The sequence below is a fragment of the Lontra canadensis genome, unplaced genomic scaffold (assembly GCF_010015895.1).
Source record: "Lontra canadensis isolate GAN:19392208 unplaced genomic scaffold, GSC_riverotter_1.0 scaffold42, whole genome shotgun sequence".
Taxonomy (NCBI): domain Eukaryota; kingdom Metazoa; phylum Chordata; class Mammalia; order Carnivora; family Mustelidae; genus Lontra; species Lontra canadensis.
The window spans coordinates 10,846,255-10,862,859 of NW_022631036.1; the positions used below are offsets into that span (position 1 = coordinate 10,846,255).

Sequence of the window (16,605 nt, forward strand, 5' to 3'; positions counted from 1 at the left end):
TGATACTTTCATAGTAGAAGTCATTATGTTTTCGCCAGGGTGGCATATTAAAAATTAACACTTGGCCCTCATGCAAGAGATACAGTTCCTGAGGTGCACATGATCCCCTGGGGAAAATATATATATATATATTGTTTACAGTTTTTGTCCTTCCTGAGTGACTTACATCAATTCAGGGTCACAGGCTGACAGTGCCTCCAGCATGGCACTACCATCATCCAGTTGGCTTTCATCTGCCTGATAATATTACTGGGCAATGGCAATGGGATTGAGTTGGGGGAAGAAATCCAGAGGTGTTGAGAGAGATTTTTCTCATTGGTTCCACATACACAGGCAAACTGCCTCTCCAGTGGGGATGGAAAATGTGTTGTCCTAGGGCGCCTGGGTGGCTCAGTGGGGTAAGCATCTGCCTTTGGCTCAGGTCATGATCCCACAGTGCTAGGATCAAGCCCAGTGTAGGGCTCCCTCTTCAGCGGGAAGTCTGCTTCTCCCTTTCCCTCTGCCTCTGCCCCTCCTCACTGCTCGTTTGTTCCCTCTATCTCAAATAAATAAATAAAATCTTAAAAAAAAATGTGTTGTCCTGTTGTTATGACAATAGCTCTTCCTTTGTCTGCTTAAACGAGAGTAAGCCTCAACCACAGAACTAGCAGAGCAGCTCCTGTCAATTCTATTCTGGTTGGTTAGCCTTTAAATATTCATTATTAGGTAGTACAACGAGGAACCCTTGTTACCCCCACCACCAATACCAGCACTTGGGTTAGAGCATACACTACTGGATGTCTGGGAATCTTTTTATATCACTGAATCTATACACAGGAATCTTGTCCTTCCTCTTCCATAAAGTCACAATTCTCAAGGAATCCCATTCTGAATGGCAAAATTGTCAGTAAGTATGAATGGTTTGAGATTTTGCTCTGGGGAAGAGTTTACAAATTAACCTGCCACTATTTCATGACTGCTGATAGAGCACATGATTTCTGAAACTAAGAGGAAGGTCTTCATTTTTTTCACAGTACAGTAAGTAACATAAGCATCTGCTTATTTGTGTGTGTGTTCAACTTGCCCCAAGACCAATGGATACATGTACATGTGACTGGTTAACATTCAGAAGAACCCTGAGCTTAGGAAACCAGGACCCATTATAATGGGTAGTAAGCATGTCTACATTTTGCTCCACATTGAGACATTGTTATATTACACTGGACAATAAGAATGACTGCTCTTTGTTTCAGTTGAAGACACTGTCTCTATCTTCTAGGGCTATTTGCTGTATAGAAATGCTTGAAATTAGAGTACAGAGCAAAGGAACTTAGTGTCTCATTTTGTACGATGTGCAGAAATGAGAGAGATCTATGAAGAATTTTCTCAAAAACAGGAATAGGACAATCATGCCTGTTATCATCATAAATATCTAATGACTATGGTGAATTTAATAAAAAAATTATTGTTCAGTGTTTAGATGAGAAGAACTTTCATTATTTGAAAATGAAATTATTACTTAAGTAGAGAATCCAATATAATCAACGAAAGCCTATGGTTATAGTATACTATAGTCTATGGCTATAGTATAGAGAGTTCAGCTAAAATACTGGATCTAAAGTGACCATATGCTTTCCTCGAGTCTGTGCATCTGAGATTAAAAGAAAAATATAACCAGACAAACAAAAACAAATTGCTAAGTGAAGCAGCCCAGCAGGGGCCCTGAAAATTCCTGCACATTTTTGATGAATGTGCCAAACTGCAAGTCTGTGCTATACCCTGACACTGAATAGTTTCTGTAAGTGTTTATATAGTTAAATAAGTCAGTCAAGGTGAATACAACATGAATATCGTGTGAGAGCTTGTTTCCAGTATACATTGACTGGCTTGTTTGATGGCTCACTATAAAAAATAGTAAGCCCTTGGCATTGTTTTCTTTCTTTTTCAGATAGTTCATTGTTAGCATATACAAATGCAAACAGAAACAATTTTACTTCTTCCTTTCTGATTTGTATACTTTCTTTATCTTTCCTAATTTCTCTGACTAAAACTGCCAGTACTACGTTGAATAGGAGTAGCATGGGTTTGTACTCTTTTCTTGTTCCTGATCTTAGAAAAAAAAGGTCTCAACTTTCACTGTTAAATATGATGTTAGCTGTGAGCTCTTTGTTTACAGTTTTTATTATGTCAAGGTACATCATGTCCATGCCTAATTTGTTGATGGTTTTTTATTATGAAAGGATTAAATTTTGTCAAATGCTTTTTCTACATCTATTGAGATCACTACATGATTTTTATTTTTCATTGTATTAAGGTTAATGTGCCACATGTATTGATTTGTTTGTATATGTTGACTCATCTTTGCATCCCATATGATCATGGTATAGGATCCTTTTAATGTGCTTTTGGATCTGGTTTGCTAGAATTTTGAGAATTTTTGCATCATATTCATCAAGGATATAAGCTTATAATTTTCTTTTCTTGTAGTGTCTTTATCTGGCTTTGGTACAGGGTAAGTCTGGCCTCATAAATTATGTTTGAAAGTGTTCTCTTCTCTTTAATTCTTTTTTAATATTTTATTTATTTATTGGACAGATAGAGATCACAAGTAGGCAGAGAGGCTGGCAGAGAGAGAGGAGAAAACAGGCTGCTTGCGGAGCAGAGAGCCCGATGCGGGGCTCGATCCCAGGACCCTGAGATCATGACCCGAACCGAAGGCAGAGGCTTTAAGCCACTGAGCCACCCAGGCACCCCTCTTCTCTTTAATTTTTTGGATTAATTTTAGAAGGATTGGCATGAATTCTTTTTTAAATGGTTAGTAGAATTCACCAGTGAAACCTGGTCCTGGGCTTTTCTGTGTTGGGAGATTTTTGATTACTCATGCAATCTCCTTGCAGGCTAGTGGTCTGTTCACATTTCTATTTCTTCATGACTTAGTCTAATTAAGTTGTACATTTCTAGGAATTTATCCATTTCTTCTAGGTTATAGGGTGTTGCAATTACACAGAGCCTTAAGCCCTGCTATGATCAGCGGGCCAACAGGCTGTGCCCCAAAGTGGGGCATGGCTATAGGTTATTCTTTGCTATTGGGCACTGCTAGCTGTGGTCCCCTATTGGGTAAGGCAGCTGGCCTGGCACCCTGCTTCGGTGGGGCCATCAGCTGTACCCCACATTTGGGCAGGGTTAGAAGCTGTGCTCTAAGATCAGTTAGGGTCACTGGCTTTCTGCCTGGCAAGGCTCCAGGTTGTGTTTAGTAATTGAGTGGGACTACAGGCTGAGCTCAACTACCAGACTGGGCTCCAAGGTTGCCTGGCATTTTTATCCAGGGTTCCAAGTTAGGTGGGACCAGATGCTATGCTCAACAGATGGATGGGACGGTTGCCTTGGCTCCCTGTCCTGACAAGGCCAAAAAATCATCTAATTAGTCATGATGGCTCAGTGGCTGAGGACCCAAACTGGGCAGAACTGCCAACAGAGCTCCCAGGCCAGATGGGGCCCCAGTTTTGCTCTGCAGATGGGCAGAACCACTGGCTGGGATCTCTACTCAGTTTTCATCACCAAGAGGAATGCGGTCTGCAAAGATCCACATGCTCTTTGCTGTGAGGCCTCCACCCTTCTCAGTCTCTACCTGATTCCCCAGGTGTATTCCATGAGGTAATACCTAAGTAAGTGTTCCGAAAAAGTATCCCTGAATGTGGGGGAATTTGAGTGTCCACTTTAGGTTCTCATGTTCCCACTGGAAAAACTAAAGGCCTGGGCACCCCCTCAGTGCAGCGCTCCACCAGTTGGGAGAGGGACAACGAAGTCAAAGTTAAACAACTTCCCTTCCCCTTTTAATGTACGTGCTCTCCATTGCAGTGGCCTGAGGGGATTTATCAGCTTCATCTCCAGTCTCTAACATCTTCACAAAGTTGTCTTATCTCTAGATATTTGCAGGTTGCTTTTACTGTGACAGGAACTGAAGTCAGGAGCTACCTAATTTGCCGTCTTGCTGATGTCCCTCCAACATTCTCTTGTTCTTATTATGTTTCACTTCATCTACTCTTGGCTATTCAGGTTTGCATTTTTCACTTACACAAGAAGAAAACAGGACAGAGAGTGAGAGATATTGACACAGAGAGAGAAAGATTAAGAGTAAAAAAAGGGGGGGAACCCCCGAAAAACTGTAACAGCTAAATGGTTCTTATGTATAAAATACAATTCTGTATGATGAGGACAACAATTATTGAGCACCATTCTACTAAATGTCATAATGGATACTGAGAAACTTTTCGTTTAACATCAAACCCAGGTATGTTGCTGCACTAACTGGGGCACCTGGACAGGTCAGTAGTTAAACATCTTGATTTCAGCTCAGGTGATGATCTCAGGGTTGTGAGATCAATCCCCAAGTGGGGCTCCACACTGGGCATAGAGTCTGATGAAGATTTTCTCTATTACTCTGTCCCTCGTCCCACCTCCCACCCACAGTGCATGTGCCGGCACGTCCCCTCTCTCTAAAAACAAATAAATAAATAAAATTACTTTACTAATGAGCAAAAACAAAGTGTGGAAATGTGGTATACTGTAGAAACCACAGAGAAGCCTTCTGAGTTCAATTTGCTGTGTTTTACAATATTGGGGAGAATCTCAAGCTGACAAGGAAGGCAACAATTCTTCTTTTGTGTTTTACTGAAATATTCCTGTATTTGACCTTGCATTGAAAAGCATAAATATTTCCCTTGATAATAAAAATAGAGCAGACATGTAAAGAAGTCCCACAGAGAACAAGGCTGGAAGTTAGATATAAATGAGCCCTCTAAAATATAAACCTCAAAGAAATACAATCTACTTCCAAATGTTTGAAGGAAATATTCTCAGCAAAGAACATCAAATATAACTGGCTAAAAGCTTTAGTGATCTCAGTAGGTTTTCATGGGAAAAACATTTGAGTTGGTGGCAATGGTGTCAGATTTTGGAAGGCTTCAAGTTGAGGCTTATCAAAAATTTCATATTCCTCAAAGACACCACTTGAACACCAGCTTAAGTATGGCCTTTCGTGGTTATAAGCACTGTTTTTGCAGGTATGTAATGATGATGATCAATTTGTAGCATGCAGTTAGTTTTCTAGGAGATATGCTAAAACACACCATCCTAGTGATTTGAAGGGCTGATGTCAATAATGGAAATAACTCAGAAGCTAGACAACAACAACAGAAATATTAAATATGAAGTGAAGCATTCTCAAGAATTCATCATGCTTTTCTGTAATTCAATTAACATAGGAATTTGGAAATAATTACATTTTTCTTCATCAAGGATTTTAGGGGTTTAATTTCATTATCTAACAAGAGGAGAATGGAATACCTTTTCTTCTCTTATCATAAAATCTAAGGATACGTATGTCTCAGATGACTCAATGTTATTAATATGAATTTTGTTTTTACTGACAGTGTAATTATGCCTTCAGAGGTACATTAGATGTGTAAAACAATTTTACCAATATTTAGCTAACATTTACATTTACTGAGTTCTTACCATATACCATTTTATAGCTAAGCACATTCAATTTATTACTTTATTGAATACTCATGAAAATATTCCTATTCTCATTTTATAGATTAGGGACCTAAAACTGAGAGATATAAAAAAAAGTTTGCTATCGCACTGCCAGTGTGGTGGTCTGAGCCATTGTTTGATTCCAAAACCAGTGCATATTAACAAGTGTATATACAGTTCTCATGCTAAATGGGCTCTGTTGTCCCTTTAAAGTAATTTAATCTATTTTTGTAATTTCCTATTTTTTCTAACCTATTCTACTTCAGATGAATACATGCATGCGTTTAGGTACATATACGCAAAGTCACATACAAACGCATGCATAGAAGTTTGTGTCTGAATGTATGTATGTGTCTATGCATACACATATATGTGTACTCCCCTGCAGTATAGTAGGTTGGAAAACACAGAAAATTATAAAAGCAGATTAAATTACTTTAAGGGAATAATAGTCCTTTTAGCATGAAACTGTGAAGATATATGTGTGAGGTAATGTGTGCACACACCACATACACACATATGCACAGTTATATATCAATTCATTCACTCTGCTGAGTGTTGGAAATATAAATAACAAATCTTCTTTTTTTTTTTAAAGATTTTATTTATTTATTTGACAGACACAGATCACAAGTAGGCAGAGAGGCAGGCAGAGAGAGAGGGGGAAGCAGGCTTCCTGCCGAGCAGAGAGCCTGATGCGGGGCTCGATCCCAGGACCCTGGGATCATGACCTGAACCGAAGGCAGAAGCTTTAACCCACTGAGCCACCCAGGCGCCCCAAATAACAAAGCTTCTTGATGAGACTCTTGGACTAATGAAATTTTATTTTCAGGTTCTAAAGTGTATAATTACAGGATGCATTTGAACAAGCAGAATAGGTAACCGAGAAATCTTTTTCCCTTAGACTTTCACAACTGTGAGTCCAGTGTGTTTGTTTTAGAAATCTATCCTTCATAAGTAGGATTTTATTGACCAGACTATGGATAATCTTCTAAAGTGAACTTTGGAAAAACATCTGGTCATTATACAAGGAAAGGTTCTTTTTGGAAAGGATATTCACTCTTAATAGTTTAACCTGAAGATTTTATGAGTTATATTATGGTAGGATGAGTGAAATATGAGAAGTTTTCATTAAGTCATTTCCTAAATAAAGGTACTAGATATTTCCTAAATATAGGGTTTAAAAAATTACAATGAGGTGTTTTTGAATATACTTTGAAATTGTATATAAATAAATGAGTAAATTTGAAAACATGTTATAGATCAATTGCCATTGATGAAAGAGCATATCCTACTTTATAGAAGTTTCTTTAAAGAGACAAATTTCACTTTCTAACCTAGTTAGAAAGGGCATTCATCACTACTTGACACACAGATGCTGTGAAATAAATGTACTTCCAAAGAACTCGATACCTAGTTCAATTTCCTCTTGACAGTAGCTTTCACGTTATTTTCCTGGTAATTTTTGTGGGTTGACAGATAGTGCTGTAGAAGTGCTAATTGACAGACAGATTCCCTGAGTGACAGATGGTAACACAGACCCAATTGTCAGAGTGCAATAATGTTAACTATTGAAATGAGAAACAAACACATCAAGGATCCTTGTTTTACACACACATACACACACACACACACACACACAACTACATATAAAAAGTCTGTGTTATAGAAGCCAAATGCCATCCTGAAGACTAAAAGCCAAAGGATTTTGTGGTAGGGGTCCCTTGATGGTTCAATAGGTTAAGCAACTGACTCTTGATTTTGACTCAGGTCATGACCTCAGGGTCATGAGATGGAGCCGCACGTTGGGCTCCACTCTTAGCATGGAGCCCGCTTAGCAATCTCTACCTCCCTCTCCCTCTGCCTCTCCCTTGCTCCCCTCCCCACATGCTCATTCTCTTTCTCTTAAAAAAAAGAAAAAATTTAAAAATGACTTTGGAATATAAACAGTTTTCCAGAGAGTTTGCTAAAGAAAATGACAACTTCTCATAGCAGTATTCAAGATGAGGGGCAGCTGGGTGGCTCAGTCAGTTAAGTGTCTGCCTTCCACTCAGGCCATAATCCCAGGGTCCTGGGATTGAATCCTGCATCGGGCTCCCTGCTCAGCAGGGAGTCCACTTCTCCCTCTGCCTGATGCTCCTCCTGCTTGTGTTTGCTCTCTCTCTGACAAATAAATAAATAAAATATGTTTTTAGAAAACTGTATCTAAGCTGATTTTAGAGTAATAGAAATGGTCCTGACAACAATTTCACAAAACTGATGGACACTGTTAATGTATGTTTAGCTTTCCTCAACCATCATCATTCACTAAAGATGTCCCAGGATGGAAAATAAAAACTTCTGTGTGTTATATCACTTTGGAATAAATACTTTATGCCTAAGTTCAAGTTGTATTTGAAGAGGAGAGAATGAGTGTTAGTAGTAAGAAATCAAGGGACTAAGATTTATATAAAATCAAATTATTTTAAACTTAAATTATTTTTAGAACTCAGAGAAGGAATCCCAACTGGAATGTTGTACATTGTGTTATATTTTTAAGACTTTATTTAAAAATGCACATGCTTTAATAAGTCAAAAAGTTGGAACTTGTGAAGCAGAGAAGAGTTATATAATGACCCATCAGAACACAGGAAAAATGGTCTTTCAGATCTTATCCAGTCCCAGAAAACTTTCAAATATTTGTCTTATAAATCATTTTATGGACTGGATTACAGATTAAACTTGGCATGAACTTTATATAATGAATCCAAGAATAATCTTCTTATGCCCAAACTCACATAGTCCTCTGCTAAAACTGTCAATCAGATCAATGAATTAACAATAACTCCCGAGGAGATTTATATTTTTATCTTTCCTATTTTATGAGACTATTTCTTTAAGTGACAGTAATAAATACAAAATGCATGTCTCAGCTTCCATGTCCAAAAATTCCCATTCACAGCTTATAAAATTTGTTTCTGCTGGACTTGGTGACATTGCAATCCTAATGATGAAATCACTTTAAAAGCAAATTTATGTATATATCAGGTGGCTAATATATTTCTAAGCATGGTTAAATAAAGAGGATTCAAGCATCTACTTTGGTAATTAAGAAGGAATCCTGAGATTTGTACTGAAAACAATTACTTTTGATTAAGAGAGTGGACAGAACAAAAAAAGGTTTGCTCCTTCTTCAAACCACACTACAATGACAGTAAACATATTTTTAAGGTTTAAATACATAAGTACAAAGAGAATAGGGGTGTAATGATAGCTACAAATTTTGGAAATTATAAAATAAATAGTTGGTAGTAGGATCCAGAAATTCCCTCTGGGTATTTATTCAAAAGAATCAAAGTCAGATTTCAAAGAAATATTAACATTTCAACATGCACTGCAGTGTTATTCACAATAGCCAGGATATAGAAACAACCAAAATGTCCATCAGTGGATGAATGGATTAAAAAAAAAAGCCATATAGACATACAATGGAATATTACTGAAGAATAAAAAAGAAAGAAATCCTGTCATCTGTGACAGCATAGATGAAGTTGGAGGACATTATGCTAAGTAAAATAAGCCAGTCACAAAGGGACAGATACTGCATGAATCTACTTATGTGAGGTATGTGAGATAAACTCACAGAAAGGGAAAATACAACAGTAGTTTCTAGGGGTCTGGGGTAGGGGTCTGGGAAGAAACAGGGAATTACTAATTAACATGTACTAAATTTCAGTTAAACAAGATAAATAAATTCTAGAGATCTGATGTACAACATCGTGCCTGATAACAGTACTGTATTTTATACTTAAAAACCTGTTAAGAGACAACTCTCAGCATGCCGTGAACTTGATGGCTGAGCCTCTGGAGCAGCATCTAGCTCTGTTGCACTCCCCGTCTCATCCCCACCACTGCACCTGCCATGAGAACCACGGAGGAGACACCACCCCCCTTCCCAGGCTGCAGCAAGCTGCACGTGAAGAAGCTGACCCTGGGGATCACATGTGTATTAGAATCTTTCCCAGGTGTGGTAGAGGTGGCTATCATAGAGAAACCCCCACTGAACATCGTATGATTTCTTCATGGGAGCAACAAGATAACTGTGTGGTACCTGAGGATGTGAAGAATTTTTACCTGATGACCAATGGCTTCCCCATGACATGGAGTGTGAAGCTGGATGATGGGGCATCCATGGCAGCATGGCCATTGACAGCATCTCAGCACTCAGTCAACTCAACCAGTCTTCCATGTGTTCACTTCCGAAGGCACCAACTCTGGCAGACCTGGAGGACGATGCACTTGAACCCTGGGAGAACCAGCCAGAGAAGCCTCGTTTGATTCTTGCAGCGTGATGTGTGAGCATGGGAATGGGGAGGTTTGCCTTGTCTGCAAAAGAGGGAAACCAGTGTTAGCAGAAGACACTGAGATCTGGTTCCCTGACGGAGCATTTTCTTGGCATTTTCTCACAGGCACCTTCACCGCTTACAATCACCTGCTCATCAGGCAGCTGGGCCTGCCGCAGTGGCAGGACGCCTTCACCAGCTATGGCTTTAGCCCACAGGCCAAGCAGTGGTTCAACATGTATAAACCCATCACCTACAACACAGACCTATTTGCAGAAGAGAACAACTCCTTCATGAACAAGCTGGAATCCAGCAAAGTGTTCAAGAGCAAGAATGAGACCTTAATCCCCAGATAGGGGCAGTCCAGCCTGCAGGTGGTCAGAAAGGGCCCCCAGGTCCTCCCTCCTCCTCTAAATCCTCATCTAGCCCTGGAAACCCTGTCTGGATATGAGCACCCCTACCTCCCTGCCAGTCCCTCATCAATGATTTCCATGCACAGATGGCTGAAGCCTCAGATTCTGAGTGGCACAATAGGCCTCTTCCCATCTGAGTGAGCCAAATCCTAGGCTTTCTACTTCCACTGGCATTAGCCAGGAGTTCAAGAGCATTCTCTGGTCTCCCCCAGAGTCTTTTCCTCATCTCTTGCTTCTGAAAGCTGTGGAGAGTTTCAGAACTTGTTTGTTAAATAGAACTGTTAAGACTTTTCCTCTCTTTCTACCAATGACCCTCTACACCTGTCAGCAGTGATGAGAGAAATCCCCTGAAGAAACCACTGATTTTGACCCATGAGGCATTAGAACTGTGCTGTTCAATTGGTAATCACTAGCCAAAGGTAGCTGTTTAAGCTATATTAAAAATTCAATTCCTCAATTGCATTAGCCACATTGTGAGTATTCATGTGGCTAGAAGCTTCTGTATTCAACAACAGAGATAATGGAACATTTCCATCATCACAGAAAGTTTTGTTGAGCAGCACTGCATTAGAATATTTTCATGCTGCCCCTACTCAAACCAGTTCATTTTTATTAGAAAATGTGGATACATTAATTTGTTGGGTCATAATCCTCCATGAAAATGCTTGAAGATACAGTTGTATATGTTCTTTTTATTTTTCCTAATTCTTACTCTGGTCCTTTTTAGTTTCCTATAAAAGTTTGTTATTTCCAGTTAAAAAAAAAAAAAAAAAAAGGCCAAAAACCTGTTAAGAGGTTCTATCTCATGTTATAGTCTTACTATAATTTTAAAAAGGGTGTGACTCTGGAATCATTTTTTCAGCATCTGGTTCATAAATGCAAGTATTTTATCAGTGAGAAACCAGAGTTTTATTTCCCCTTCTGTGTGGGTTACTGTTTTCTGAGGAATCACCCTCCTTTTTTTTTTTTTCTTTCTTTCTTTCTTTTTTTTTTAAATAGATGCTGTCACAGCAACACATTCCTGGAAGCAGAAGGACAGAAAGTGGGAGCAGGGTTGGGCTAGGGCTCCAACTGAATCCTAAAATTAAAAACCACTTGAGTAACAGAATATGATCCAGACCTTTCTATTCTATCCTGCGTCAGAGAAATTTGAATGAGGAATGTTACCTCAAGAAAGCATAACTGCATTTATCACAGGGAATTGGATAGAATCTTCCATATATACCTTACTTCTGGCTGTAACTGTAGCTCTGAGAGGAGAATAAATTAATAAGCAAGAGAGAACGGAAGCAAGTGTCATTTACCTCTCAGACATTTACAAAACACCAGATGAAGCTATTTTCTCAGTTGAAAAATAATCTGAGAAATTCCACATATTCAAAACAATTTCAAATATTCAAGATAAAATCAATGAAACAAGATCCCAGACATAAAACATAACTGTCTTTTAAAACTATAAATTAAAGTTGCATACATCCAATTGGGGGAAAATATTACCCATTATGTAACGACATTCAGGCTTGCCTTGGATTTCTGTTTTCTTTCCACAATAAATGCCAGAAGCCAGCATGGTGTCAAGTAATGGAGTTAGCAATGATAAGAATTTATTGTGGGTTCACTATGTGTCGGACACAGTTTATCCACAGCAAAGTCCCTATTGGTAAGAACTAGTGTTATCTCTCTTTAAGAAGTGAGGGAATTGAGGCTCAGGGGAATTACAATTATTATCTAAGGCTAGACTGTATGAAGTGATTGACACAGGAATTATAGCTGGGACCTCAGGATTTATAGCAGAACCATTGTAATGTGCTGTGTTCCTTCTTCTAAAATGCAAGATGAAATAATTTTAATATTTACATAAGGAAAAGCTAAAGGCAAGATGTTTTAAAGCATGCATAAATTCAGAAGAAAACATTCTCTACTTACCTAACTCAAAAAGAAAACAAAGATAAGAATATAAGAATAAGCAATGTGGAATACAAAATAATTGGTTGGAATCATTTAAAATAGTTATGCAAAAAGGACATAGTATATACAATCTTTGAATTGAAGAGTAATACTCTGCATCTAAAACTTATTAAAACTTATTTTAATGCAAATCAGAAAGTATGGGAGGTGTGTTTCCACATTAAATAAAGCAAGCTAAAATTTTTGTCTTACAAAGAGGAACTTTTATAAAATTATACTAATCTTGAAATTTGATAGAGAATTACATTCAAGTAAAGAGATATATTTTCACAGAATGCAGAATATTACTGAAAATTTCAGAAGAGCTTATTTAAATATAATAGATTTCATTATAGCAATAAGCTATAGAGTAATATATCAATAAATTATATTAATTTTAGCATCTATTGATATCTCAAGTAATCTATTACACTTGTGAATCTTATGCCAATGGTCAAAAGATGGAAATTTCAATCTGCTTTGTTGTATTACTGTTAGAATGTTTGCCAGTAATGGTTTGAGGCATATTTATTGCACAGAAAGGAACCATAAACATGGCAATGATAAATCACATAACCAGAAAGAGAAAACAATAAATAAAAATGATGTACAAACACCCTCATACTCTGATATGTGTCATTAGCGGTTAGAGAGTGTCAGTAATCATTTTTGGTTACTAACTATCAACATTCTCTTTATTAGCATGTTGTGTGCTATGTGATAACCATGGTCTAATGTAAAGTCTGAATCACTTGGTCAGTTGTGATTAAAACTGAAAAAAACGAATAAATCTCTTATTTCATTATAAAATGAAAATTCTACAGAATTCATAAGTACTTTCTCAGTGTATTTTGCCTGAGAACAAAGAAATAGAAGAGATTCAGATTATATTGCTATGCATTTCTATTGTTATGCTTTGGAGTTAACAAAGGCGATTTTATTATTACTATTCCAAGGGTGTTTCTTGCTGTCACTTACATATGTGATCCAGGAAACAGCACAACATTTATTACTTTTTTCATGAAGGAAATGGAAGATATTCATTAGTTCTGGTTAAACAGTCCAATCCTTCCTGTCAAAGTGCCAAGACAAGGTCTCTTAGATTCATGGTAACAAATCCTATAACAAAGGAAATCTGAAAGGTAATTAAGAAGGCCTAAGGAGCAATTGAATCTTATCTAAGAACCTCAAAAAGTGACATGGCACATAATACTAAGGAAACAGCAGAACCAATCAATTTGTCAGTCTTTCCCTTCTGTCTTGTTCTGCTTTTCGTTTTGTGAGTGGAAGAACAGCTGTGGAGAGAGCATTGTGTGCCCATCATTATGCCACTTAACATTATAATTCCCTTGAGATTTATTTACTTCCGCCCGGGACATTCATTTTCTGTCTCAGACACCCCTACGTACGTCAGCAGCCAAGTATATACAACATATCTATTTAAACTTTTAATAATAAGAGTGTTTAGCTTTGTCCTTTGAAATCTGCCCTCTACAGAACATAACTTCTGTTTCCACTTTGAGAAGCTAGAGTCTACATCTCAACTGTGTAGCTATTGTTTAATGCAAACTCTTTTAATGCATGAATGTTGAATATTTTCAGTTACAGAAAGATAATTCAAACAATCAAACGCTTTGCCAAAAACATGTCATTTGTTTTTAATCGTCTCTTATTTGCATATCATCAAAATCATTTCACATTATAAAGCACCAGCTTAATGTACTGAAACCCCGCATGGTAAAATAAAAGGCCTTAAAGAAAAGAATAAAATATTGATTAGCTTATAATTTGTTTCTTGATCTACTTTTGTGAATACACCTGCCAAGAGACAGATGTGAAATGATTCTAGAACAGTAACACAGAACAACATAAACTAGTAATTAACTTTAATGTATGGCGAAAGTATAAACTTAAATACGATTTCCATTTGAGTCATAAGGTGTTAGTATGAACTATGACCTCTATAAAAAAGTAATTATTCTGGAAAATTATGTATGTTCCGATGTGAAAAATTTTCCATTACCTAGTTGTTAAGGATTTCTACCCTTCTTTGAACTTCCTTCTACTGTTGAGTTAATGAAACAGAATTTTATTCAGAGCCTGTCTTACACAATATACTTAGGAGGCAAGTAGTAGGAGACAATGCTTAGTAGGAGACTCATTTTCTAAACTCAAAAGGCTCCAAAGTAGGATCTGCATTTAGTCTGGGCAGTCAGTGGCTTCAGCCAAAGAGTGGCATGTGTTATTTCCCTATGTTGCCTATTTTGAAGTCTGCTCAGTCTTTTACAGACCAAACTACCACACATTCCGTCTTCTCTTTCCATTATCAGTTCTTCGAGCAGCAGAGCCCTGCTTTGTGTTCCCTTTCTTTACTTAAGGGACCTCTCCAGGATGTAACTAGTTGGTCTGAACAGAAACGAGTGACTTAGATTAAATGATAAAGGCTTAAATAAATTTGCTTTTAAGATCTAATTATTTTACTATAGTTATTTTACTAAAATACAATTTTTATTGAATGCTTTGTATGTATGAGGATTTAGTCTACATACTAGTAGTTCAATGAAAAGTAAGACATGCTGTCAGTGAGTTGATTCCACCTCTGGGTTATCTCAGAGAGAAACTAATTTTCAAAAGAACAGTGGGTCTCAAATTCAATGTAACAGAGTCAGATAATAGACTCACATTTTGTCCTAATAAAATCATGTGCACTTCAATATTTCCAAGTAGAGTTTAGCTTATAAGCTTTATAGTATGCATAATTAAATATCAAATTAATTTTTCGTATCTGATGTTTATTTGCTGATTTAGCTATGTTAACATACCATGATGTTTTATTTTTATTTGTTCCTGACAGAACTCCTGGGTATCTTTTTAAAAGTTCACTTTGGGGATGATTCACATGCAAAACTCGATGAAGCAGCATATTCTTTGCCATATTTGTCTTCTTAATTATAAAGGGAACTATTCCTTATAACAATTCTGAATGGCTAGTATTAATGTGAGTATGGCTTTCCAAAGCAGTGTCTCTTGACAGGTTATCACTCACGTAGCTTGATTTGCATTATCAACAGCTAAGAGGACTTGGAAGGCCAGCAGAGTATGGCTAATATATCATGAGCTTGATTTACAAAATTTCCACAGGCAAGTCTGTTTGCTGGACATCAAATTAGGAACATGGGTAAGATGTAATTTACAATTGGTTTCAGGCAATGTAGAGATAAAATACTTAATTATTTATTAATGAAGCCCTAATTAATCTTCTGAGATGCTTTTGTGTGGATGAGAAACAAGGCTTTATCTTAAAAAGCAAAATATCAAGTAATTAGCAATATAAAAATTGTGCTCTCTTATAGATTCACATGTGCTTCTAATGTCCTCAATCTATGTACTAATGCTGACATCTAATGCATGAATTATATTATCTGCTTCAGTAACAAGATTTATTTAGAATTTAGTAATTAGGATATAGCTTGTATGACCAATTATTTAAAAGTAATTCTTAGGCCTCCATTTTCTTTATATATATATTTGCTTTACAAAATGTTGGCTTCATACACACGTAATTCATTTTACATAAATTTTAATTAAGATTGGTCACATATGTTTTAATTAAACATTATAATAGATAAATTTCTGCTATCATTTCTTTTTTTTTTTTAAAGGATGGTATTCAAAATATGCAGCAACTAGAATGTCAAGTACATTGTCCAATCAGAATGGATGCTGACAGCAAACACTGAAGGGTCCCAGGCATATAGTAGTCGTGGCAGAATCCCGTGAGATCAGACAGCATAATAAACATGGAAATGCTTTGTTAACTACGAAGTTTACCTAAGGTTAGGTATAATTATAATACTGGTTTATAAATCCTGTACATTCTTGCTTACTTACATTTTAATATTTCTTTTTTTTTATTTTTTATTTTTTATAAACATATATTTTTTTCCCCCCCAGGGGTACAAGTCTGTGAATCTCCAGGTTTACACACTTCACAGCACTCACCATAGCACATACCCTCCCCAATGTCCATAACCCCACGCCCCCTCTCCCAACCCCCTTCCCCCCAGCAACCCTCAGTTTGTTTTGTGAGATTAAGAGTCACTTATGGTTTGTCTCCCTCCCAATCCCAACTTGTTTCATTTACTCTTCTCCTACCCCATTAACCCCCCATGTTGCATCTCCTCTCCCTCATATCAGGGAGATCATATGATAGTTGTCTTTCTCCGCTTGACTTATTTCGCTAAGCATGATACCCTCTAGTTCCATCCACGTTGTCGCAAATGGCAAGATTTCATTTCTTTTGATGGCTGCATAGTATTCCATTGTATATATATATACCACATCTTCTTTAGCCATTCGTCTGTTGATGGACATCTAGGTTCTTTCCATAGTTTGGCTATTGTAGA

General features: G+C 37.2%; 1 pseudogene; it reads left to right on the plus strand.

The window, feature by feature from the left end:
- The first annotated feature begins 9,550 nt into the window (after positions 1 to 9,550).
- On the plus strand, positions 9,551 to 10,195 carry LOC116875674 (annotated as a pseudogene).
- Positions 10,196 to 16,605: the final 6,410 nt, after the last annotated feature.